Below are 24,805 nucleotides of genomic sequence, written 5' to 3' on the forward strand. Positions count from 1 at the left end.
CGCCCACCCTGTGAAGTGTCCTCCCATCAGATGCCAAGGAGATAAATAACTATACAACTTTTAGAAGACATCTAAAGGCAGCCCTGTATAGGGAAGCTTTTAATGGCTGATTTTTTATTATGCTGTTATATTTGTTGGAAGATGCCTAGAGTGGCTGGGTCAACCTAGCCAGATGGGTAGGGTACTGTTGTTGTTGTTGTTGTTGTTGTTGTCGTTGTCGTTGTCGTTGTCATCATACCTTGGAAGTTGAACGGAATCCATTCCGGAAGTCCGTTCGACTTCCAAAACGTTCAAAAACCAAATTGTGGCTTCTGATTGGCTTCAGGAAGTTCCTGCAGCCAATCAGAAGCTGCAGAAGCCCTGTCGGACATTCAGGTTCCAAAAGAACGTTCGCAAACAGGAACAATCACTTTTGAGTTTGCGGCATTTGGGAGCCAAAACATCCAAGTTCCAGGGCATTCAGGATCCAAGGTATGACTGTATGATGATGATGATGATGATATTTTTGCATTATTGTATTTGTATGCATCTTTTTATTCTTGAGAGCCACCTTGAGAACTTTCTCAGCTGAAAAGTGGCATAAAAATTAGTTACATAACATAATGGTGGGGCTGGTCCCGTCTGCTCCCAAACATATTCCAGGCTGGCCAGGCTACTGCTTGAAGTATAAGAACATGCAGGCTGCTGAGCTACCACTTGAACTACATCATCTGTATACGAGCAAGAAAGCGTGTTCTCCAATAAATGAGAGCACGTGTTGCGGTGTGGGCCACCGGGCCAGGCCTCTTGTTGCCAGGCAGGTTAATAGTTGTTGCCTGGCATTGTGATTGGATAACCGGGTTGCTGGGGCAAATTGTATGTTGCAAATTGGGTGGGTGGGACCATAGTCTTTAAATATTGGTGCACTCTGGTTTCTCTTTCTCTTTGCAGAGTGCATCAGATCACCCGCCCGCCCGCCCGCCCTCTTTTCCGGTTGACCTTGCTTTGCCTGTCATGGGGTCGTCTGCCTTGGCACAGGGGCCTAGTAGGAATTTTGCCATTTGGTGATTGGCTGTGCCATTTGGTTTTTGCCTACTACTCAGCAATTCGTCACAACTTGTAAGGTTGCGATTAGGCATTGGTTATAATATGCTGGTGGTGGAGGGGTCAGGATAGGCTGTGCCTGCCCCTCCTATTGTGCTGAAGGGAATTCCATTAAAGGAATCTTGGGGCTTGCCACGATTTCGTCCAATCCCTGTCATGGGACCAGGGCTGCCCAATCCCTGTCATGGGAATCCCTGACATGGGACCAGGGCCGGCAAGCTTTTGGGGAACTGCTGGGGTGAGTGGCGTGGGTCTGACGCTTAGCTCAAATGACCCCCAAGTTTGACTTTCCCTTCTACTGGCTACCGATCGGACCTCGGGATGTCAGTTCTGTCCCAGGCGGGGGGACAGATAGTCATAACCAATGTCTAAACAACCACTCACTGATTTTGTATTTTAATAAAGTTGTGGCCAAAATAGTGCCCCAAAAACCCAAACTAAAATTATGTGTTATGTGTGAAGTTATTTGAGGGGTGGCCTGGGGACCTACACACGCAAATGTCACAGTCTCTAAAACATCTGGATCCCTCTCCACTTTTACTATGCTGTTGTTTGCTTAGTGTGCTTTAGTCAATACTAGGTTGATATGGTATGGCAAGGCACCCATTCAAAAAGGCTCCAGGTTTGGGATGAGCATCCTGGTCAGTACGAAATAAGCCTTGCAATGCATGAACCTGGCCCTTGGGTGTTCCAAGGGTTACATAAGAACCTTCCTGTGAAGTTTACTGGAATAGGTGACTTGATCAAACCTAATTCGGCAGAGTGCAACATTTCCTAAATCAGGCAATGCTTAAAACAAGCCAGATGAGGTGCAATACTTTTGGGGGTCAAAATATGACAGCATCTTTAGGCTTGAGTTGTCTGCATACCTCATTTGACTTTGTTTAAATGTGCTGAAATGTTCCCAGTTTTTCCCCCAACTTAACCTGAGACCCAAAGACCAGTCCGAATAGGTTACTCATGCAACACTTCTGAAAGGTGCTGGGGCTCTCGCAATAATTCTTTATTTGTGGCCATTCATAGCAACACATAAAAATGAAGTGGGTTTTTATGATACCATTAGAACACATTTATATGGAGCCCACCCTTCTGTTCTGCTTGCACTAATTTTTCATCATCATCTTCTGTGTCGGAAAGGTAAAGAAAGATTATGTCTCCCTGTAGATTCCAACGAGAGCAATACACTTTCTGCACTGCACTTAAGGAAAAGTACAAAGGTGGTTTCTTAGTATTGGTCCTGGAAAGAAATGGAAGTCCGCTGTTGTGTGCAGCCCAAAAACAATGGGTGAGTGATCAATAAAATATCAAGTGTGTTTCAACTAAGTTTAACTAAGTGCTGTGCTTTGGGGCAAATACAGTGCTATTTTTCTAGAAAAAGAGGTGCCAGAACTCACCATGGACACCTCCCTTGTTCTCTTATAATGGCAATAGCGCCCACCAAAGAGGTGCTGGAACTGAGTTCCATTGAGTTCTGGCTGGGGAAAAATCCACATATCTCCTAACTCAACCAGAAGAAGCTGTCTCTTTCCCAACCATAAGTTTTGCTGTGGTGTTTTAATTACCCTACCAAACCATGAAGAACTGGAGCTCTCATGTGCATGGATATTACGCATTTTGGGCAACTTTGTTGAGAAGTAACTGGAGTAGGAGGGGGGACCTGGTTGGTTTGGTGATATGATGAAGCAGGGAACTTGAGTCGAGTAGCAGAATGAACCACCTCACCTGAGGCATACCTGCTCAAAGCATCAATGCAGAGAAATCTCACACCACCCTAAATCTAAATATTTTAATATCCCTTTGATTAAACACAGCTGCAGTTGAGATTACAAATACAGTGGTGCCTCGCAAGACGAAAAGAATCCGTTCCATGAGTCTCTTCGTCTAGCGGTTTTTTCGTCTTGCGAAGCAAGCCCATTAGCGGATTAGCGGTTTAGCGGCCATTAGCGGCTATTAAAGGTTTAAGGGATTAGCGGATTAGCTGCTAAAAGGCTATTAGCAGCTTAGTGCCTTAGAAAAAGGGGGTGGGGAGCGGAAAAAAACCCCAGGAATCGCAAGACATTTTCGTCTTGCGAAGCAAGCCCATAGCAAATTTGTCCTGCGAAGCACCTCCAAAACGGAAAACCCTTTCATCTAGCGGGTTTTCCGTCTTGCGAGGCATTCGTCTTGCGGGGCACCACTGTATAGGGAATCTACATGAGAAGGAAGAACTTACATCTCACTCTCTTGGCTTACCAAATATGTGTAAGGCATGTGCGGTATAGCTTTACATTGTCATTATTCTACAATCATTAATATATCTATTATTTTGTGTGAGAGAGAGAGAGAGAGCAGAAGAGGAAAGAAACAATTTAGAAAAGTTTTCTTCAATGAATTGCATTTTGAGTCTCACAATGAATTATCCAGGGAGATAGAAAATGCATTCAAAATCACTATAATATTTTCAAGGGTACTAGTCTTGTTTCTTTACGGTAGATGCCAAGAATGTGAAATAAAAGGGGAATGGGAGTGGGGGGCGGGGAGCAAAATACCACCGTAGTAAGTAATTACACAATGTAATGGAATTTCAGTTTGCAACTTCCAGGGGTAGGCCGTTTTATAGGGCTGTAATCGGGGCAATCTGTATATTAACTCTTTCCCTTGTTAAGTACTGCTGCTGTCATTTCAAATATAAACACTAGCTAGCAGCTATCCGGAAGGCTTGCTATAAATCAAGCCTTCACTGAGGGGTGTGTGCGTGTGTGTGTGTGTAGGGGGAAGCAGGAGGGGGGAACCTCTGTTATTTGTGTCCTAATGGGTCAAAGAGAAAAGATGCCCTCTCTGAAAGCTGGAGACCAGCTTCCCCTTTCATTGATCGAGGTTTCGACTCTGGGTGCTTGAGTTTATGACAAAGGAGTTCACAACGCCACTGTCAGGAAGTCGATAGTGTGATAGATACCCTATGCAGTTGGTCCCTTCTCAAGCACTTTAACCACGCTTTTCCTCTGACAGTTATTACTGCTGCAATAAATTCTTCAGTAAAACAAATAGGCTCTCAGTAAATGTATTAGTTCAGGCACTCTGTTTTACTTAATATAACTGCGGGTCTTAAACAGGTAAGTACCCTAGTAAATAGACCAATATATTTAGGTGGAGGGAATTGTGGGTGGGTGGGTGTCTGTATCTCTACTTTTTACAGTAAGTTATCTAAAATTAGGCAACTCTAGCAGTTACAGGTTGGCGTTTTAAAATCCAAAATAACTGACAGTATATGCATTCTTTCCTTTTTTTTTTTTAAAGGAAAATTGTGCATTTAACACCAGTCGGTTTCTTATAACCACCTCTCAGCCAATTCTGACCTAATGTTTGGCACTTGTTGGATGTGATCCTATAACATGCATTAATAATAATTTTATTCTTTATACCCCGCCCATCTGGCTAGGTTTCCCATTCACATGGAAAAGTTTGGAACTGGTTGCATAATTTTCCAAGAACAGTTCCATGAGTGGGAACCTTGAATTGCACTGGGCTCTGCAAAATGCCCCCCCCCCCCGAGAAGTTATGTGGGTCGCCAGTCCCATGGGAACATTTTCATGTGTGTGAGCATGCAAAGGGGCTGCTGAATTTGAGACACACGGGCCACTGCCATGCGCAGCTGAACAGCAAGGCCTCTTGTGGGTTGTTCTTTCCCCCCTTCCATTTTGGGATTAGAAAGAAAACACAGTGGTGTTTAAGGATCACAAAATATATTTTAATTTAATATGATGCTTTGTAAAAGAAACTGAAAGTGGCAAATTTAAGTGACATTAATACATCACAATAAAAATGGGTCAGATTATAGGGCTGACAAAATTTGAATTTGTTTTCATTTTAATGAGAAACTACTCAATACGCACTTCTCAATCCAGCACATACCGAAATACAATTTTCTTTTGAGATTCGCAGTTTTCTGAATATTGCGATACAGATCTCCACCCAAACAATATATGCCAAAATTGCACTATTAATGGTGTTTTCAACTGGCTATCTCTTTTATCCACTCTTACCTCATTGTATTTATATTGTTTACTTGCTTTTTATTATGAATTACATATTATTGTGGATTGTGAACTGATGTCAGCTACCTGGAACATTTTATTTCTGAAAATTTGGGGTTTAAATGCAGAAAATAAAAACATGACAAACTTTGTTTTCATGTTTTTAAAGCTTTACAGACCACTTCGGACTGAGATTTATACTTCACAGCCTAAGTGTGAGACTATGCTACAATAGTGTTTTGTGTGAATAGACCCTCTATTTATCAGATGAGTGCCAGTGCACAATGAACGCTACACACACACGCACACATGCACGCCACTTATCTGCACTAAGCAAGGCTGCAGTCTTGAGTTCGATTCAAGAATCCATCTGTGTTCATTCTCAGAAGCACTACTGGTGTGGAGTTATTCCAGGCTGCATTGTTTTGGGTTACAGAAATATTATTTGTATTTGTTGGTGCGTGGAGACTTGTAAACCACAACATAGCAACATGAGAAGCTGCCTTAAAACAAGCCAGATCACTGGTCTACCTCTCTCAGTACCTTCCACACCAACTAGTAGCAGCTCTTGTAAGATTTCAGGGTTCTCTTACCTGGAGATGCTGGGGTTTGAATTTAGGACCATCTGCGTGTGTAGGAGATTGTCTACCACTGAGCTATGGTGTTCTGCAGAGGTCAGGCCACTGTCTCAAGAAACTTACCAAGAAAAATTCAACACAGGAGAGACAACAAATGAAGGGGTGGAACATAGGTGGGGAAATAGGGCAAAAATGTGCATTTATTTCACTTACATCAGGGCATGGCCAAACTTGGTCCTCCAAATGTTTTTGGGACTACAATTCCCATCATCCCTGACCACTGGTCCTGTTAGCTAGGGATGATGGGAGTTGTAGTCCCAAAACATCTGAAGGGCCAAGTTTGGCCATGCCTGACTTACATATATACAGGTTCCATTCAGTCTGGTAAAGGAACTAAGGGGGTGACATAAGCTTCTTAGAATGGGAAGGTTTTGAGGAATGATTTGAATGAAGTAAAAAAAAGAATGTGATCACACTTCCTTCCAGAGCAGAACTTGCAGGAAGTGACTGTATAGACATGGCCAGTCTTCTTCTTCTTCTAGGGGAAAAAAAGGGTTTTGGCACTCATACTCACGGTGAACTTTTAAAGTAGTGGGACATTCGTAGGAAGCTTAGAAATGACCACCTCTCCGAGAAAAAAAGAAGAGCTGGCAGATACCTAGTGTGACTGGAAATGCATTTGACTTCTTAAGGGGGGTGGGATTGGAGAGCAGATTGCTATAGCAATGCCCTGCATGGCCTTAGTGGGGAGACAGTGAGGAAAACCACCTGCCTGTTCAGAACAAAACCACTGCCCCATCTTTCCTCTCTGCGTCCCCTTTGTCAAGAAGATTTCAAAAAGACGACAGAAGCTTCTGGTGCAAAGCGTTTATATATACATGTAGATTTGCAGTGGTACCTCAGGCTAGGGACGTTTCAGGTTACAGATGCTTCAGGTTACAGACTCCGCTAACCCAGTACCTCGGGTTAAGAACTTTGCTTCAGGATGAGAACAGAAATTGTGCGGTGGTGGCATGGGAGCAGCAGGAGGTCCCATTAGCTAAAGTGATACCTCAGGTTAAGAACAGTTTCAGGTTAAGAATGGACCTCCAGAATGAACTAAGTTCTTAACCCGAGGTTCCACTGTATAGATATGCATACAGACGCACACATTGCTAACTGCCCTGGCATCGCTTTAAGAGAAGGGCATTTCCCCGTCACGGTCTCCCTCCAGTAATGCTTCCTCTACACCCCAAGCCTCTTTGCCACTCTGGGAGGATGTCTTGAGACATCTATCCTTCAAGATTAAATGCATACCTTCTGAGTGGCAGTTGCCACAATTGAAGTAAGCATTTACTGCCAGTGCTCAGCCATGCAGCTAACTGCTCTGTAGTTGACGGGAGCCTCTCGAGGTGCCGGACCCTCATGGGGGAACACTGATAATTTTGTTCTACCCTGCAGGCATGCATTTTCTGGATGCACTGTGTGGAAACATTGCAGAGTCCACGCTGAGAGAGCTGCACCTGCTCCTCAGCGCTTCTCATGGAAAAAAAGAAGCAGCATTAAGAGGGCAGGGGTGGGGGTGGGGAGAGAGATAAGGACTCGCCTGACCTTCAGTAGGCCAGTTATCATAAGCAGCAAATCTCTGCGACATCTGCAAAAGCCCATTAGGCCAGCGAGTAGGGAGTGAACTTAAGCGAAACAGAGAAATGGAGACACGGAAATTAAAAACTCTGGCAGCCAAAGCCCAAGGAAACTTGTTTCCTAGCGCAAGTTTAGCTCCTAATGCTGCTAAAATCAAATCATCTCACACTGCGTCAGCGTTAGGACTATAGGCAACTGGCTACTCTTTATCTGGTGCAACACAGAAGCCAAGGGCCTCGTGCTCTCATTATTCGGAGCCAGGAAGGGGAAGCTGTGGCCCTCCTGATGTTGTTAAGACTCCAGTTTCCATCAGCCCCAACCATCAGGGCCAATGAGGGCACCATGTTGGCTCCCCATGTCCTAATGTATAGATTTCATCCAGTGGATTAAAATGAAAGATCCTGTCCCTGTCACATCCTCCGAAGGGGCACAACCACTTTTAAAGCTTTATCACCTACACCGTGACCAAATGTGGTTGTGGCAAAGCGCTCACTTGAACAGCCTGCCAAGGGCACTATAGGCGAGTCTCAACTCATGCTGGGGTTATGTTCTGGGGATAGTGCATAAAGCCAAAATTGTGCATAGTCAACACACATTGGGTTCAATGGTGGGTGGGATTGTCAAAGTCTTTTCCCCAGACACCTGCCCTCTTTCCCCCTTTCATTTTTTATTTTATTTTTACCAAACACATAAAGCTGAATGCACACAAGTTGAATGTGCATAAGTTGTGTGTGTCACCTGTACTGCGGAAATGTCTTAGAAGGATGGATAGTGCACAAAACATCCCTAAGCACTCACTACATCTTAAATGACCTAGATCCACTCCATATTGATCTCCCAACTGCTAGACTACACACCCTCCAACATTCCTCAGATGGAAATAGGGACATTTTTCATCTGCCCCCACAACTGACCCTCCTTGGCCCCCGTTTTTTGGTGTCCCCCCCTCCCCAGAGCATTTCCTACCAGAAGAAGGGCGAGTGCCGCCACCACACAAATACAGGGCACAGTATGCACTGCTTCTACCATCCTGACAAACCCCCTTAATCCCAGTTTTATTTTATTTTATTATTTGGTAGATTTATGAAAAGAAAAACACACACAAATAAATAAGTTTGGGAAAGATTTGGTAAGATCAGGCGTGGATGCACGAAACATTTTTAAAGAAAACAACCAAGGCTATTTGCACTCCTCTCTGCTCCCCCTTTCTTCCCACCCAGGACGGCCCTGCCCCCTGCCTGCCCCTCAGAGCCAACGTGCCACATGGGGCTGGGCCTATGTGGCAGCAGTCTCTCCTCCTCCTTGCCCACTCTCTAGCAGTTGCTACAAGCTGCTTGAGCGAGGAGGCCAGCAGCAGAGGCCCTAAACTGCCTCAGTCCAGTATACCTGAAGGAGCATCTCCACCCGCATCGTTCTGCCCGGACGCTGAGGTCCAGCTCCGAGGGCCTTCTGGTGGTTCCCTCATTGCGAGAAGCAAAGCTACAGGGAATCAGGCAGAGGGTCTTCTCGGTGGTGGTGCCCGCCCTGTGGAACACCCTCCCATCAGATGTCAAAGAGATAAACAACTACTTGACATTTAGAAGACATCTGAAGGCAGCCCTGTTCAGGGAAGTTTTTAATGTGTGGCATTTTTATGTATTTTTAATCTTTGTTGGAAGCCACCCAGAGTGGCTGGGGAAACCCAGCCAGATGGGTGGGGTACGAATAGTAAATTATTATTATTATTATTATTATTATTATTATTATTATTATTATTGGATGATCCCGCAGAGCAGCAGCAGCAGCCACTATCCTCACCTGAGACAAGCGCTGGCTCATCCTCCTCCCCAAGCTCAGTGCTGTCAGTGCTGGTGGGGAGAATAGGGACATTCCAGGATCAAATCAGAGGGCAGGATGGCTTTTGTAATTTTGTAAAACCAGGGATGAGATTACTAAATAGGCCATAAAAGTCGCCCAAATATAGGAGCCTCAGGACCCCCTAACACTCAGGGCCGGTCCTATCATTTGACAAGGTGGGTTAACCTGCTCCAACAGCAGGTGTTATTGGGCAGTGGTGGCAGGTTCTGGCTGTTGTTCCTGAGCTACTTAGTCGCTGTGTGACACCTGACCTCTCCTGGGCCCAGAAAACTAGCTTGCTTTGTCTGTCTTGATAAACTTCTTTGTAGCATGTCTAGAACTTCAAAAGAAGGAGGGTTATCAAGAGCCTGGTTATGACAGGCCATGTTAAATTTCTGGGAGACCTTTTTTTCTCTCCTTGATGTGTTTTGAGTTCTTCAGTCCTCCCCTAGCGACACACAGGCCTGTGGTGGGTCCCCGTTTGATGCTTTGCTATGGGAATTTGATCTACTTAATGTTCTCCACAAGATTCTGACTGGCTGCTAACTTTCTTCCCGAATTGTGATTCATTTCTCCCTATATCTTATCTGTTATTAAAAAGGCACCACAGCTGGTTTGACTGCTAAATGAATAATTGTGGGAAAATCCCCCAAGCGACAGGGAATAACCCCAACATGGAAGACCTCCTAGGCTTAGTAGTATAGAGTGGTATAGCTTTCACTAGTATAGGAAAATCTTCACTCAGCAGGGAACAGACAAATGAGGGAACCAGCATATAAATAAGGCAACACCAATGGCTATAAATAATTTTGAGGGAAGGGGATGAGATAAAATACAACAAATGAGTGTTGGCTTTCTTGCTGAGACATTGCTCTGTTTTAGTTAGTTGGTTGGGTTTTTAAAATATGTATATATATAAATATACTGCTTAATGCAATAAAACTTTCTAAGTGGTTTACATGGAACATAATCAAAAGAAAAGTCAATGTCAATTCAAGCAAATTCAATAGAAATCTTATAAAAAGCAGAACAAAAAAATTGTATATCACAGATAAAACTGAGCAATGTATAAAGCAGATAATTAGAAATTAAGGGTCAGGGAAGCATTTCGTTCAATTATACTTTTAAAACTGGGGTTCAAAGCTCATTACTGTTCCCACCTCATGAGCAAGAACTCCAGGGGTGGGTGCTACCACCAAGAAGGCCAGATTTCACAACTTCATCAACTGACAATTCACTGGTCTTGGAAAAACCAGTTGGTTCTCCCTGAAAAAACATAAACGTTGGCTTGTTTTGACCTGGGAGAGGTGTGTCTGTAGGGACCCTAGCTCCAAGTTATTTAGGACTTTAAACATCAACAACAAAACCTTGAATTGAGCTCAGGAGCTAAGAGATCTTTCTACACCAGAGTAATATGTGTAAAGCCAGGTGTCCCCCTAAATACCTAGCAGTTGCACACCCTGCAGCTTCCATACCAAGCACAGTGACAACAACTTCCTTAAACAAGTATGAAACTTCTTCGCATCTAAACAGTCATAGGATCTACCTTCCTTCCACAGTAATTACGATGTCAATTTGGATATATGCTTGATGGGTAGGGCTGGCACAAGATGTTTGGCTGCCTGAGGAAAATAACGTAAGAACGTAAGTCCCCCATGATATTCTCGCGAAGAAGCTGGTCAAAATGTGGGTTCAACGAGGTAACTGTTAGGTGTATTTGTAGCTGGTTGACTGACCGAACCTGGAATACTCCTTATTGGTTTCCTGGAATGGTTATCCTGGGAAAAAAGTGCTTCCTTTCATTGATTCTGAATCCCACAATATTTAGCCAACAACACATAGTGCTGTCCTCCAACGCCTTGCTGGCACTCCTCCTCCTCCTGCAGCATCAGATGCCTGAGGCAGCTACTTCACTCTGCCTAATGGTAGGGCTGGCCCTGTTGGTAGCTCTCTTGCATTAAAGAACATGTATTCTCAGTGAACATATCTGTGCATCATTCCCTTTGCATTCATACAGTATACACCAAACTGCAACCAAACAACAGGGAAGAATCAGTACTATATTATGCCCCCATTGATGTTCCCTATTTTCCCCTGTCTGCCTAACTTCTTACCAAGGTCCAATAATCCATCCCAACCGTCTCAGGAGAAATGGCGGAATGTTGTAGATCACCTCTCATACATTAACTCAGTCATTTCCTTTAATTAATTATCCTTCAGAGCCTTCTCTGTTTAGTTAGTGGCTATCAGCACCAAACGCCGGACTCCTCTTTTTTAAACCATACTGGACACATATTCGCAAGACATATCTTTTCAATTAGACTAACCCTGAGCTTCAAAGAAACAGGAAACCACTCTCGACCTCAAACCAATCCAGACACAGGAAACCAGGGACAGACAGAACAGCCTGCAGCTTCATTTGCAGGAGTCAGAACAGAAAACCGGAGACCTTGCAGAATGGTGGCAATGTCCTCCCCCCACTGCCCTGGTTACACTATGCTACCCAGCATTTGTGAATGTGTGTGTAACTGGCTAACATAAACAATCAAATATCAGAGATGGCAAGGGAACAGCTCCAGTGGTCTATTTTGCAGCAAGCTACTTAGATTTAAACTAACTTGGCCAGCTGAACTGCAGAGGCACTAAATATAAACTTCAGTCTAAGTGTATTGGTTTAATTGGGACACACACACACACACAGAGAGAGAGAGAGACACCACAAGATATATGTGCACAACATTATTACAGTTTTCAGTCAGTTCCCATGAGGTACCCCAAAGCAATTTACAATATATTAAAAAGCATATATAAAACAGCCCCGTACACAAAAACAATTGAAGCAATTACATATATAAAAACTGTGTTTGTGCGTGTGTGTTTGTTTTGAAACAACAACAGCACATCTATAAAATCAATTCACATCTAATAGAGATACCAACTGGGAGAAAGATTTCAGTTTAGAAGACTAAAGGCCTTATAGGATGGCATCTGCAGGATTCCCTCTCCTGCAGAACAAGGTGATCAACTGAGTGAGTAGAGAATGAGTTGACCCTGGTCCCAAGATGCATGCGGCTTTGTCTGTGTCTTGAACCTAAAAGGCTTTGTCTGTGCCTTGAACAAAAGGATGGTGATATTCTGTGAACATGAAATCTGGATATGGAAGTAACCTGTCAGATGCAGGTTACTTCCATATAAAAGATGCTGAAGAAGACTCCAGGTGCTCCCCAACTTTCCCTGCCTACTGGAAAGCCTACAGTAGAATCCCATAATGTAATGTTTTCCCCTGTAGTACCAGATCTGCCCATGTATCTTAGAAACACGAACGCATTCTGCAGGCATGTTTGCAGACAAAACTATGTGGGGAATCCTTGCTGGAGATGATTGCATGCTACAGACAGTATTGGAATGGATGCAATTACTCTGTAAATACCAATATTGCCTTGTTTATTTGGGGAAATATGGAAGCACCAACAATTGCCAATCTTAATTAATGCAAATGTGTATTTACACAAAATGGCAGGCAATAAGTAAAATGGCTTTGCAGCTGCACAGAAACAGAAAACAGAGAGATGGTTAGTTGTTGCACGTTAAACGGGCTACTCGAAAAACCCACACCGCCTGGACCTTAAGCTTAAACAGAGAGGTAGAGAAAGGTGGAGGGGTGGCTTTATGTGGAGTGAAGAGGGGCATTAACCAGGCGCAACAACTGTGGAGGTCTAGACACACGGAGGGGGGGGGAGTTCAAGTGCAAATGAGAGGGCTTGGAGTAACCTGAGATATCAGAGACAGCAAGATTAGGGAAATGCCGGTGAAGAGACAAGAAGAAGGAGCACAGTGCAGATAATTACCTGTCCCAAGGAATGAAGGGGCAAAGATGGGGTTTCCTGAGTTGCATCGTAACCTGCAGGTGCAAGGTCATGGCTGAATCTGAGCTTTCTTCAGCATCGGTTCAAAACTGAGTGTTGGGTCCTTTCAGGAGGCACAAACATTTAGTTGCCTTTTGTCTTCTGAGGGGAAGCCCAGCAGGCTCAGGCTGCTGACTGAAGGCAGGCGAGTCTTCCTGGGTCAGCCCTTATCTAAGGCCACTGACAAACCTGAGTTCCTTGGAACCCCACCAATAAGACTCAAAAATAAGTGGGGAGGAGGGTGTCCCCTTTGGGGATAACACTAGATTGTGCTCCTTGCCGGGGCCCTGCCTAATCAGAGAGAAAAACAACAGAGGTGGCTAAGGAACTGAGATGAGGGAAGAGTAAGATGAGGGAAGAGTTGTTTAGTCATTTAGATGTGTCTGACTCTTCATGACCCCATGGACCAGAGCACACCAGGCACTCCTGTCTTCCACTGCCTCCCACAGTTTGGTCAAACTCATGTTTGTAGCTTCAACCATCTTGTCCTCTGTCGTCCCCTTCTCCTTGTGCCCTCCATCTTTCCCAACATCAGGGTATTTTCCAGGGAGTCTTCTCTTCTCATGAGGTGGCCAAAGTATTGGAGCCTCAGCTTCACGATCTGTCCTTCCAGTGAGCACTCAGGGCTGATTTCCTTCAGAATGGATAGGTTTGATCTTCTTGCAGTCCACGGGACTCTCAAGAGTCTCCTCCAGCACCATAATAAGAAACTACCTAGGCTGAAAAAGTAGGAGGGCTCCCACAGTCTTCCAAAATGTCAGAGCAGGCTTGAAGGGGGCTTAAAAATTCCCCTGTTATAGCAGCTTCCGTGGTTCTTTGCAATGGTGTAGGACTCATTGACAAGAGCAGAGCCAAAATGTAAACATGAGGTAGTAGCCAATTAACGTGTCACGTCAGCATGAGGATTTCCTCTTGTGGAATGATCTCCTCAGATCTACACTGGAGGGTTGGAGGAAGTGCTAAAACAGATTTGAAGGAATGAATGTGTTAAATGAATGAATGTGTATCCAGGGAGAGGTCCTGACAGTGCTTTTTTTTTCTTAAAAAATGTTTTTTTGGGGGTACTCTCATTTTGACTCAAGAAAATCACCATTTTTTAGTTCATATCAGGAAAAAGAAATACAGTAAATGGACAAAAGTACAAAGATTCACAAAATGTTTAGGGGTATGCATACCCCCAGAAAAAAGCACTGGGTCCCGAATTTGGGGTGGGGGTGAACACACACCCTCAGGCCACCTCCACGCTTAATTAATTAAGTGTCATATCCCAGCAAGCATGAGAATTTCATACAAAAACCTGTCCCCCTCCATTTACACAGTTTTGGGGTGAGATTTCTTTTTGACCCTGTATACAGAAAATGGGTGGGAAGACATGACCAAAGTTATCAACAAAACATAATCTCAAGATTCTACTTGATGTGCCACTTGGAGATTTGCAGGAATCAAGTTGATAGGGATATATTCAAAGTAACAGCAAAGCTGAATTCCTCACCAATACAACGAAAATATCACTGACTCCAAGAGTATGCCCCCATACTGAACATCAAAGGTGGGGGAGTCTACCCCCTTGAGAAATGTTGCCCGTTTTTTACCACTAGAAATGGGTCTTCTTCATTGTGTTTCATCTGTGCCCCATTTGCTCAAAAGTTGTGTCCTGGTTATTAGGAGCTGATCTAGTTTTCCTGATCCAGATTAGAAAAACAACAACTCAGCGCAGCAATCTATTTCTCCTGGTGTGCCCATTTGGTTGTATCTCTGAGCGCAAGAAGTTGCATTAAATTATTCATTTCTGCAGAATGAATATTAATTATGGTGTGAGAAATCCCAAACACATATGGTGACAGTGCTGGTTAGACCTGCCTCCTGCTATGCCATAGAGATTCATATTTGGAGGCACTATATTCTTTCCATGCCAAGACCACCTATGGTTTTCAAGATAGCTGAAAATTAACATTTTCAGCTTGCGCTCTTCTTCCAGCTTTAGGATGAGTCGTCTGCTGTCATCTTGTAACTTTTTGTGATAGAATGGATGTTAACAGCCTATCGGCGTAATATGTTTCTATAATGTATTGGCTGACAGCTCTTTCCTTTATTTACCTTTACACAATTGCCGCATGGAGGGCTTGTTCTAGGAGGTGTGGAATGGGAGCAGGAAAAATGGACATGAATGAGAAGGAATACATTACAATCTCAACTTGATTTCTTTTCTTCCAGAAATACAGATAGACTTTTTTCTTTTCTTTTTTGCCTTTGGCTGATTTAAAACAACAACAACAACAACGGGGGCTAAACAGATGTGGAGTGATTTTTATCTCCTTCCTTACCCTGCATTTTTATTTTTTTAAAGAATGTATGCATACATTCACAGATTGTGTGTGTTTGTACAGTCAGACTAGGACTGGGGACATCCATATTGAAATATCTGTTCAGCTATGACACTCACAAGGTGACCTTGGAATAAGCTCAATTTCAGCCCAGTCTACCACACAAAGTTGTGAGGATAAAAAGGTGGGCACCCACATTGTCCCAAACTCCTTGGAGGTAGGACAGGATAGGTATATAAAGGTAAAGGTACCCCTGCCCGTACGGGCCAGTCTTGACAGACTCTAGGGTTGTGCGCCCATCTCACTCAAAGAGGCCAAGGGCCAGTGCTGTCCGAAGACACTTCCGGGTCACGTGGCCAGCATGACATCGCTGCTCTGGCGAGCCAGCGCAGCACACGGAAACGCCGTTTACCTTCCCGCTAGTAAGCAGTCCCTATTTATCTACTTGCACCCAGGGGTGCTTTCGAACTGCTAGGTTGGCAGGCGCTGGGACCGAACAGCGGGAGCGCACCCCACCGCGGGGATTCGAACCGCCGACCTTTCGATCGGCAAGCCCTAGGCACTGAGGCTTTAACCCACAGCGCCACCCGCGTCCCGGATAGGTATATGGTATATAATAAATAATAGCTTCTCTCATTTTAATCAGCTGAAGCCAGAGCTCTTGCTGGCAGTGTCCACAGAGCTTGCAAAGGCTACATTTACTTAGTTTCATGTTGTTGAAATGATCTAATTTCAGGGGAGTATATTGACCCACCCACTATTTTATGGCTTAACTACCATATTTTTCACTCTATAAGACGCACCAGACTATAAGACGCACCTAGTTCTTGGAGGAGGAAAACAAGAAAAAAAATTCTGAATCCCAGAAGCCAGAACAGCAAGAGGGATCGCTGCGCAGCTATTCTGGCTTCTGGGATAGCCGCACGAAGCCTCTTCAGGGCAGCGGGATGAAGTCTCTCTCTGCCCTGAAGAGGCTTCACGCAGCTAAGCCAGAAGCTATAACAGCGAGAGGGAGCGCTGCACAGCGATTCCTCTCGCTGTTCTGGCTTCTGGGATAGCTGCGCAGCCTGCATTCGCTCCATAAGATGCACACACATTTCCCCTTACTTTTTAGGAGGGAATAAGTGCATCTTATAGAGCGAAAAATACGGTATATGTGGGTTGTTGTTTTTTAAAAAATAATATTGAAAAGAGAAAAGTGCCAAACTTAACATCCCCATTCTCCTCTGTCCTTTACTCAACCTGAAGGCATAGTTCAGATCTAAATAATAGTCAAGTTCTTATGACCACTGAAGTGGAGAGAATCCAAAGGTTGCTGATGTAAAATAATATAAAAATTTTAAAGTTTGATGTTTTATTATGCTCTTATATGTGTTGGAAGCTGCTCAGAGTGGCTGAAGCAATCCAGCCAGATGGGCAGGTTATAAAAAAATAAAATAAAATAATTATTTATTAATATTATTAAAGGAAGACGCTAACATAGCCAGATATTACAGTATGTGGCAGGTACAGTTAGTCCTGTGGAGTCTTTGTTTGCATGCTGGATTCTACCTCTTTTGTGGTTTTGTTTGATACTTCCCAACTTTGCCTTTAACTTTGCCAGTAACTTTGACAGATGTGGATGGGTAGTTATGGTTTGGTTTTGCTGTGCTGCCTTTCTGGATGTTCTGCTAAGCAACGCAGAGCTGTACGGATGGTGCGGAACTGAATTTTAAACTAAAAGAATAAAACAAATCGACGCAAGGTGTATTTCTTCCCAGAGCCGTTGCTTTAATCTTGAGGGCTGACGTTGGCTCACAGAATATGCAATACAAGGGCTCAGATGAACTGCAACAGACACGCATCGCCCCCACCAACAGCAAGTAGCCCAGTTTCCTAAGTCAGAGCCCCAGTTTCGGCAAGCGGCAGCCCCAGCAGGTAGGGATGCTAAGCTGAGAAGTAGCGATCATCCTAATGACCAAGCACTGCAGGGAAATGCCAAACTAAGTACCCAGCTGTCATGGAAAAGACAACGTTCCCTCCCTGGCCGCCTCCTTCGTTTCCTTTCACTCAGCCTTCAGTGGAGGTAACACTGACCAATGCCTGGCCCATCAAGAGACTCGGGGACCGGTAGACTCTGTTGCAAAAGACAAATTCCTGAGGGCCGTGTTGCAAAAGAATAACAACCTATAATTTGCTCTGTTAGTATTTTGTCAGCCAAATAGCAAGCCGTGTGTGCAGGCTGTTTCTAATTCCACTGTCAGCAGGTTGTGGCTAGCAATCAGACTCAAAAAATACCAGGCCCTCTGCTTCTCACTGTACTTACCCATATCATTACAATCCGCGGAAGGGGAATGAATGAACTCGCTGTGGAAGTTGCAAAGGTGGGAATCTTTTGTTTCACTGCCCTGCTCTCACGGCTCAGATTTACACTGGTCTGTTTTACTGCTAATGAAACCACAGCATCTGAGCCCTGGAATGGACCCAATAGGTCAACTAAGGACCCTTGCAAAGGGTGACTTTCCCCCACAAGGGTCAGACACTCTGATGCACTGCTGCCTGACACCTGTAAGCGACATAAGCACTGTGCCAATCCTGGCAATGATCGCCGGTAGTCCAAAACAGAGCTTAGCAATTAAATTGTGTAGCATTTTCAAAGACTATTTCAGAATTAGAAGTCTGAACACATCTGAATTTTTTAAATTTTGAAAATCCTCTTTGAGGATCTTTTTCTTAAATTTCCAAAAACCTCAAAGCATACCACTGCCTTGTGGGACATCTTTGGGAGCATAAGGAATAAACCCTACAGTAATCTGGTTGGATGGCTCCTTCTACGCCTCATTCCAGCAACTCCTGCAGCCAAGCTGGTGCCAAACGTATTGCTCTAATTTACTTTGGACCACATCAGCGAGGCCAAGAGGAGGGTCTTTTGATCTGGGCAGCCCAGGACCTCCATACACACTGCCCAGGCTTGTGCCTGGGAGAGGTCACTTTGGTTCTGATAACACAGGAAAAACAATACCACGGGCAGCAGTCACAATTTTCCATTCTCTGCAACCACATCAGGCACTGTGATTCTCCAGCGGTTTGACTCCACCCCCGGAGGCTCAAGCGATTGTCTCTTGAGACAGACAGACGCCAACGGGAAACAAGAATGCTAAATATTGCCAACTACTTTTGCATCTTGTTTGAGGGCTACACATTAGAACATAAGAATAGCCTGGTGGCTAAGGCCAGTGGCCTATTTAGTTCAGCATCCTGCCTCTGATAGCAGAGGCAGAGAATAGCCATCATGGCTAGTAGCCATCAATAGCCATCTCCTCCATAAATGAACTCCGTAAAGTTAAAAAAAAAAATGCTTTACCACTCAAATATGCTCATTATAAAAAATGTGGGGTGGGCAGATGGTAGATTGGAATCTATTGGTAGATCTTTGGCTAATTTGGAGTAGATCAAGCGTTTTGGACATCCAAGATAGAATCTACACACATATAAAAAAACGTTCTGAAAATGACTTTTTTAAAAAAAGTGTTCGTAAAAATACATTGAATTTTCCATAAGGTTCATCTAATATCACATTATATATTGCACTTAAAACACACTTAAAACATTTCATTTGCAGCTGTATAGTGTGTTTAACAATAGCAACAGGAAAACGAAGTGAGGCTGCTGAAATGAAGAAGAAATGGCTAATCAGGAGTGGACTTCTGAGGGCAGGGTCTGTGGGCTCAGTTTTGGTTTAGAGAACAAATTCCCAGGCTCAGAACATGCTCAGACGTACCCTGTCCTTTCATTCTAGCTATATCTCTTCTGCACCTAGCCCTGGTTGGTAGACCTTGGGGGTCCTAGTTTTTAAACACACACACAAAGTAGATCTGACAAGACGGAAGTCTACCCGCACTGGTAGGAAATGTAAAGAGACCACTGGGACATTGGAGAAGCAAAGAGAACCAACAGAGGTGGCGCTAAAAAGGCAACAGGCTAATTGTCATGAAATGAGAATGTGAAGGGATGGTGGTGGAAGGCATTAAATTACGTCAAAAGGAAGAACCTTCAGGAATGGGATTTGCTGTGCTCTTGAATCGGACTTTCCACCAGCTCTTCAGTACTAGGATTACACTAAAGGCCATATTTCCACTCCTGAAATTCCTGGCCCACGTTTCTTCCCTGGCCAGGATTCCAGTAAGGCCGTCTGTTCCCTTTTGCAGCCAGTCCTCAACCAGGCTCAACTGGTTCAGCTATAAAGCAGCCTTGCCAGCTGGACATCATCATTTCCCTGTAAGTGTTCTTCGCAGGGTAGTGAACCACAAGCAGAGCAGTTGGGTTGCTGCCTCTTAAAGGGCCAGTGTTCCAGACAAGGCCCGTTTTAAATAATTGGTGCTATAAAATCAGCAGTCTTTCCCCATTCAGCTGATAATATTATTTTGTCCTCCTTTTATTACGACGACTATGCCAGAACATCACACTCTCCTAAATGCAGATGCAATCTAAAGTTATTTTTATTCCGTTTTATTTTTGGAAGGGCTTTTTGTTTCTTTCTTTTTTAGTGCTCACTTTCCAACAGCCACTTTGTTGAAGAAAGAAAAAAATGAGCACCAAAAATATTACAGCGATAATCTTAAAACATCATAATAGGGGCAGATTCAAAGTGGGAGCTGCCTTTAGCAAAAAAAAAAAGTTATAAAAAGCTTGCCTATGTTACATAACGCTGCATAATGTTTTATTTTCAGTCTCTTTCCTGTTAACTCTCCACACTGAATTTGCCTTTTTTCATTGCTACAACCCTTGGAGCAGACTTGGTGGACATGGTTTTTGGAAATCATTTGAACTCCAACAGGGAAAGGAAAGAGGAAGGGTAGCCACAAACAGTGGCGTAGTGTAGGTTGCTGGTGCCTGGGGCACGGCAAGCTTTGCACCTCCTTGGTGAACTGGGCAGCTCCCTCATGCACCGGAGCTCAGTGGCAGCCTCTCATCCTCTCTGCTGCTTTCACCAGACTGAAGCAGCCCCAAAGGCCGGGCCTGGGCGTGGCTTCCCTCCCCATGGCTCTGGCCTCGATGATGGAGCCTGCCGTGGGGCACCTGGTCGCTCCCCTGAAATAAAATGCCCAGGGCGATGGCCCCTTCAGTCCCACCATGCTACACCTCTGGCCACAATGGCTATGTTCTGCTTCTGCCATCTGAATACCAATTGCTGGGAATCACAAGTGGGAAGAGCCCTGTGGCACTCACGGTTCTGCCTTGGGGCTTCCCACTGGCACCTGGTTGGTTCCTGTGAGAACAGGATGCTGGAGTAGTTGAGTCATGGTCCAACTGGGTTCTTCTCATGCTCTTCTGTCAAGTGGTGTGTGAGTGCCTGGCTCCATCTAATTTTTAGCAGTGAGTTGCACTCCATAAGAGAAACCTGAGTGAGGGCTGATGCAGCAACGAGAGTATAGTTCCCGATTCAGTTATCCTGAGCTGTTGTCTGTGGAGGAAGGAAAGCTGGGGGCGGGGGCTACAAGAAATAGCATTACATTGCTGCTGCTGTCAGGAGGTAGAGCAACTTATGGTTCAATGGGGAAGGAAGCACTGGAAGCAGGGCCGTCTTTAGCAGATGTGGCGCCGGGTACAAATATCCGCCCAGCACCCCCAAATTACCACGGATAGTGGGGGGGGGTGGCTGTAGCTGCGCACTGCCAGCCATCCGTGGGGGCCAACTCTCCCTCATGCCGCTGCGGGAGAGCGATCCCCGCAGAAGCTTGGGAGTGAAGTTGTGCCCCTCCCAAGCCTCCTCGGGAGGAGAGCGATCCCCGCAGAGGCTGGGGAGGCAAGCTGCATGCCCGCCAGCCTTATGGTTGGCAGGGTGCAGCTGGCGGGCATGCAGGGAAAGGGGAGGCCACTAGCAAAGCTGCGCAGCTCCCCCACTTGTTGGGGGGGGGCCTGAGAGGCTGGCGCCCTGGTGCAACACACCAATAAGCCCTATGGGAAAGACGGCTCTGACTGGAAGAGAACGGAGGTAACAGGGGTAACCAAGGTAGGGCTCTCCAGGTATTGTTGGACCACAGCTTCCATCACCTTTGGAGCTGATGAGTGTTGAGAGTCCAACAATGTCCAGTTGTTGTTCCTGGACTAGTGCTGGGTTAAAGACTAGGACTGGCAGTCTGTATGTCTGGCAGACACTGGCAGGACACTGGTGAGCATAGAATCATAGAATCAGAGAGTTGGAAGAGACCACAAGGGCCATCGAATCCAACCCCCTGCCAAGCAGGAAACACCATCAGAGCACTCCTGACATATGGTTGTCAAGCCTCTGCTTAAAGACCTCCAAAGAAAGAGACTCCACCACACTCCTTGGCAGCAAATTCCACTGTCGAACAGCTCTTACTGTCAGGAAGTTCTTCCTAATGTTTAGGTGGAATCTTCTTTCTTGAAGTTTGGATCCATTGCTCCGTGTCCGCTTCTCTGGAGCAGCAGAAAAAGCAGTGCTTCTTTTCCTTAAAAAATGTGTTGGTATACTCTCATTCTGGCTGCTCCCCCTCCCCCCAACCTCCAGTCAAGGGACCCGAGGTGGTAGCAGTGGCGCTGAGAGGATGGGAAGGCGACAGTGGGGTTGGCTTGAGTGAGGAGGGGTGAGTGCTCACTGGCTGGCTCTAGCCCAGCAAGAGGAGGAGGAGCAACACTGTTGCCTCCACCGCGGCCGCCCCAGATTCCCTTCCCCAGGCATCGGCGGGGAGGAATGATGGAGCAGCAGTCCTGCTACTGCGGAGATAGCTTGCATGTTGATCTGTTGGTCGGTTGGGGCTTCCCCCCAGAAAAAAAAGCACTGCTGATGAGTGTGCACCAGGGGAAGAAGGGCTGGAGTCCGACTTAGGAGATGGGGGTCAGTGATTTGTGGGGAACTGTATCAGCCAGGAGGTAAGAGTCAGAGGCAGGGGAAGCTTCAGGGCTGGAGAGTGTAGCACAGGATGGTTCAGAAGGAAGAGCCAGGGCAGTCCAGTGAAGGGCCAGGTGGTTCTCCACCCTCTCCTGAACCACTATCTCCCAGAACCAGGAGCGGATTGAAAATAGATGAACAGAGGAAACTTCCATGCAGGGTCAGTCTCCAGCTGCATGTGCACAGCCCATTGGGGGAAAGTACATAAACTGGTGGAGGGCATGGTCCAACTGTTGTTGCAACTGCTCCGTTCAGCACAGACCTGGGAGTAGCTGCCTAGATGCTAGATTGGTGTGCATAGATACCCAGAGCTGTAGAAGTGAATGTACCATAAGTGTTCTCTTTGACAATAGGAGTTAACTATCTGCCATGGGCATTTATTTGGCTATGAAGCGCCCTTGACACCTGCTGCCCTTCTTTCTTTCTTTCTTTCTTTCTTTCTTTCTTTCTTTCTTTCTTTCTTTCTTTCTTTCTTTTTGCAAATAAAGAGTGGGCACAAGCCCTGCAAGATACCAATACCATCTCCTTGCAATGCTACCCCTGGAACTTCCTATGATTCGGGGAGGTGGGAATCCCGAAACAACACGTTAAATAGAAGGGACCAGCAGATGTTATAAAATGGAGGCCTGCTAAGGGATCTGCAACTAATAGAGAAGGAGTTGCCTGAATCTGTAGACCTATCCTAATCTATCTTTTCCTGCCTATTAGGCTGATAATGGGGGACTGCGAAACACAGTCATTATGCACTGTTGTCATTCTTGAGCCAGTTTTATGACCTGTGTCCGAGATGTAGCCTCATTCTCATTAGAAAGCCTAAAATGACCCATTAATCTTTTATGCTGTCTCAGATTGTCAGGGGCTTGTCTGTGGGATTTTTCTTTTCTTTCTTTTTTTAGCAGAGCTTTAAAATAGGCACAGTATAGATTAACAGTATCAGTGCAACTAGAATCGCTCAGCAGGCCTGAGGTTCTTTCTTTCTTTCTTTCTTTCTTTCTTTCTCTCTCTGTCTTTCCTTCCTTCCTTCCTTCCTTCCTTCCTTCTACACATAATTTGTAATATATTCCCAATTAAATAAAAATAATAACATATTGGGTTGGTTCTAGGCTGCACTCCTACGGTTTGTAAGCTGTAAAGTAGATCTGCCATATAATAAGCACTTGGGAACAGTTTTACAGTATTAGTGGCTATGGTGCATTTTCCCAGTGAAAAGAAAATGGGAGTAGTGGTAAATTTTCCTATGGCAAACTGATTAATAGAGCCCCAATAAAATTTCAAAAAGCTCTTGTATTGACTGATCCAGATACAGAAATGCCCAAAACAGAAATGCCCCAAGAACATTTTATAAAATGAGCTGTTTCGGTTAACTTTTCATTTAGCATAAAAACAAATTATTGGAGATTAAGAGAGGTTGCCAGTGGTAAACCAGCAGTAGCAGCTGAATACTATTTGTTATATTTTCAAGTGCTTGGCTATATAAACTCGTAATTTGAATGAGCTGGCTTAACCGTAGAAGATTTTATAGGAGGTTAATATAGAGATCCACAAGTACAATAGCTGAATCTCAACCACATTTTCAGGGGTATAGTTGAAAATGTGGCAAGCACACAGAGAAGGTTAAGTGTTATGCACTGCTATCACCCATTTGTTTTGGTGGGTTTTTTTGTAGGAATATAAAGCGAGAAATTGTAATGAGTCTTTGTACTCCGGATGGTGCCATCTAACACCCCTGGCTCATAGACTTTCGAAGCAGACTCTGGAGATCTCCCAAACGATCTCTCTGAAGTAGATGACTGCGCAACAAAATGGCAAATGAAAATCCCAGCTTCACACGTGAAAGCTATTGGCTGAAATTATCATCATAATCATCATATTATTTGAATGCCGCCTTTCCACAGTTAAAACAGTGCTCAAGGTGGCTTACAATATATGAAAAAAATTACATAATTGCAAACATAGCAAAGTAGTCATTTGCTATTGTTGTTGTTGTTGTTGTTGTTTAGTCGTTTAGTCGTGTCTGACTCTTCGTGACCCCATGGACCAGAGCATGCCAGGCACTCCTGTCTTCCACTGCCTCCCGCAGATGGTCAAACTCATGTTCGTAGCTTCAAGAACACTGTCCAACCATCTCGTCCTCTGTCATCCCCTTCTCCTTGTGCCCTCAATCTTTCCCAACTTCAGGGTCTTTCCCAGGGAGTAAAGTAGTCATAAAAATAAATAAAACACATCAAAAACTACATAACCAAACTGAACAATTTCCACATAAAAATAAAGATACAAAAAATTAGTATCAATAACAACAAAAACTCCTGATGAAACCTTCCCCAAAATACCTCAGTCCTTACTGGGCAGCGGCAGTTTTTATGAAGGCTGTCAGGCCCTGCCCTGGGTCAGGTGGAGAGAGGCAGGAACGAGGACCTCTGGCTCCCAGGAGGAAAAAGAGTAATCATCGTGCTTCTGGATCAAAAGCAAACCAGCCACTTGACCCAACCCCATGTTGTGCTTGCATCTCCTTGTCCCACGCCATCCCAAAATTCATCCATTGCAGGGTATG

General features: G+C 44.8%; 1 long non-coding RNA gene across 1 annotated transcript; it reads left to right on the top strand.

Annotated features, from left to right (window-relative positions):
- The first annotated feature begins 241 nt into the window (after positions 1-241).
- Positions 242-24,111, top strand: LOC310677951. Its single transcript, XR_014511531.1, has 3 exons — positions 242-471; positions 2,248-2,368; positions 23,921-24,111. It is a non-coding gene; the product is annotated as an uncharacterized lncRNA (long non-coding RNA).
- Positions 24,112-24,805: the final 694 nt, after the last annotated feature.

Source organism: Podarcis tiliguerta, assembly GCF_965153285.1.
Source record: "Podarcis tiliguerta genome assembly, chromosome: 1".
Lineage (NCBI taxonomy): Eukaryota > Metazoa > Chordata > Lepidosauria > Squamata > Lacertidae > Podarcis > Podarcis tiliguerta.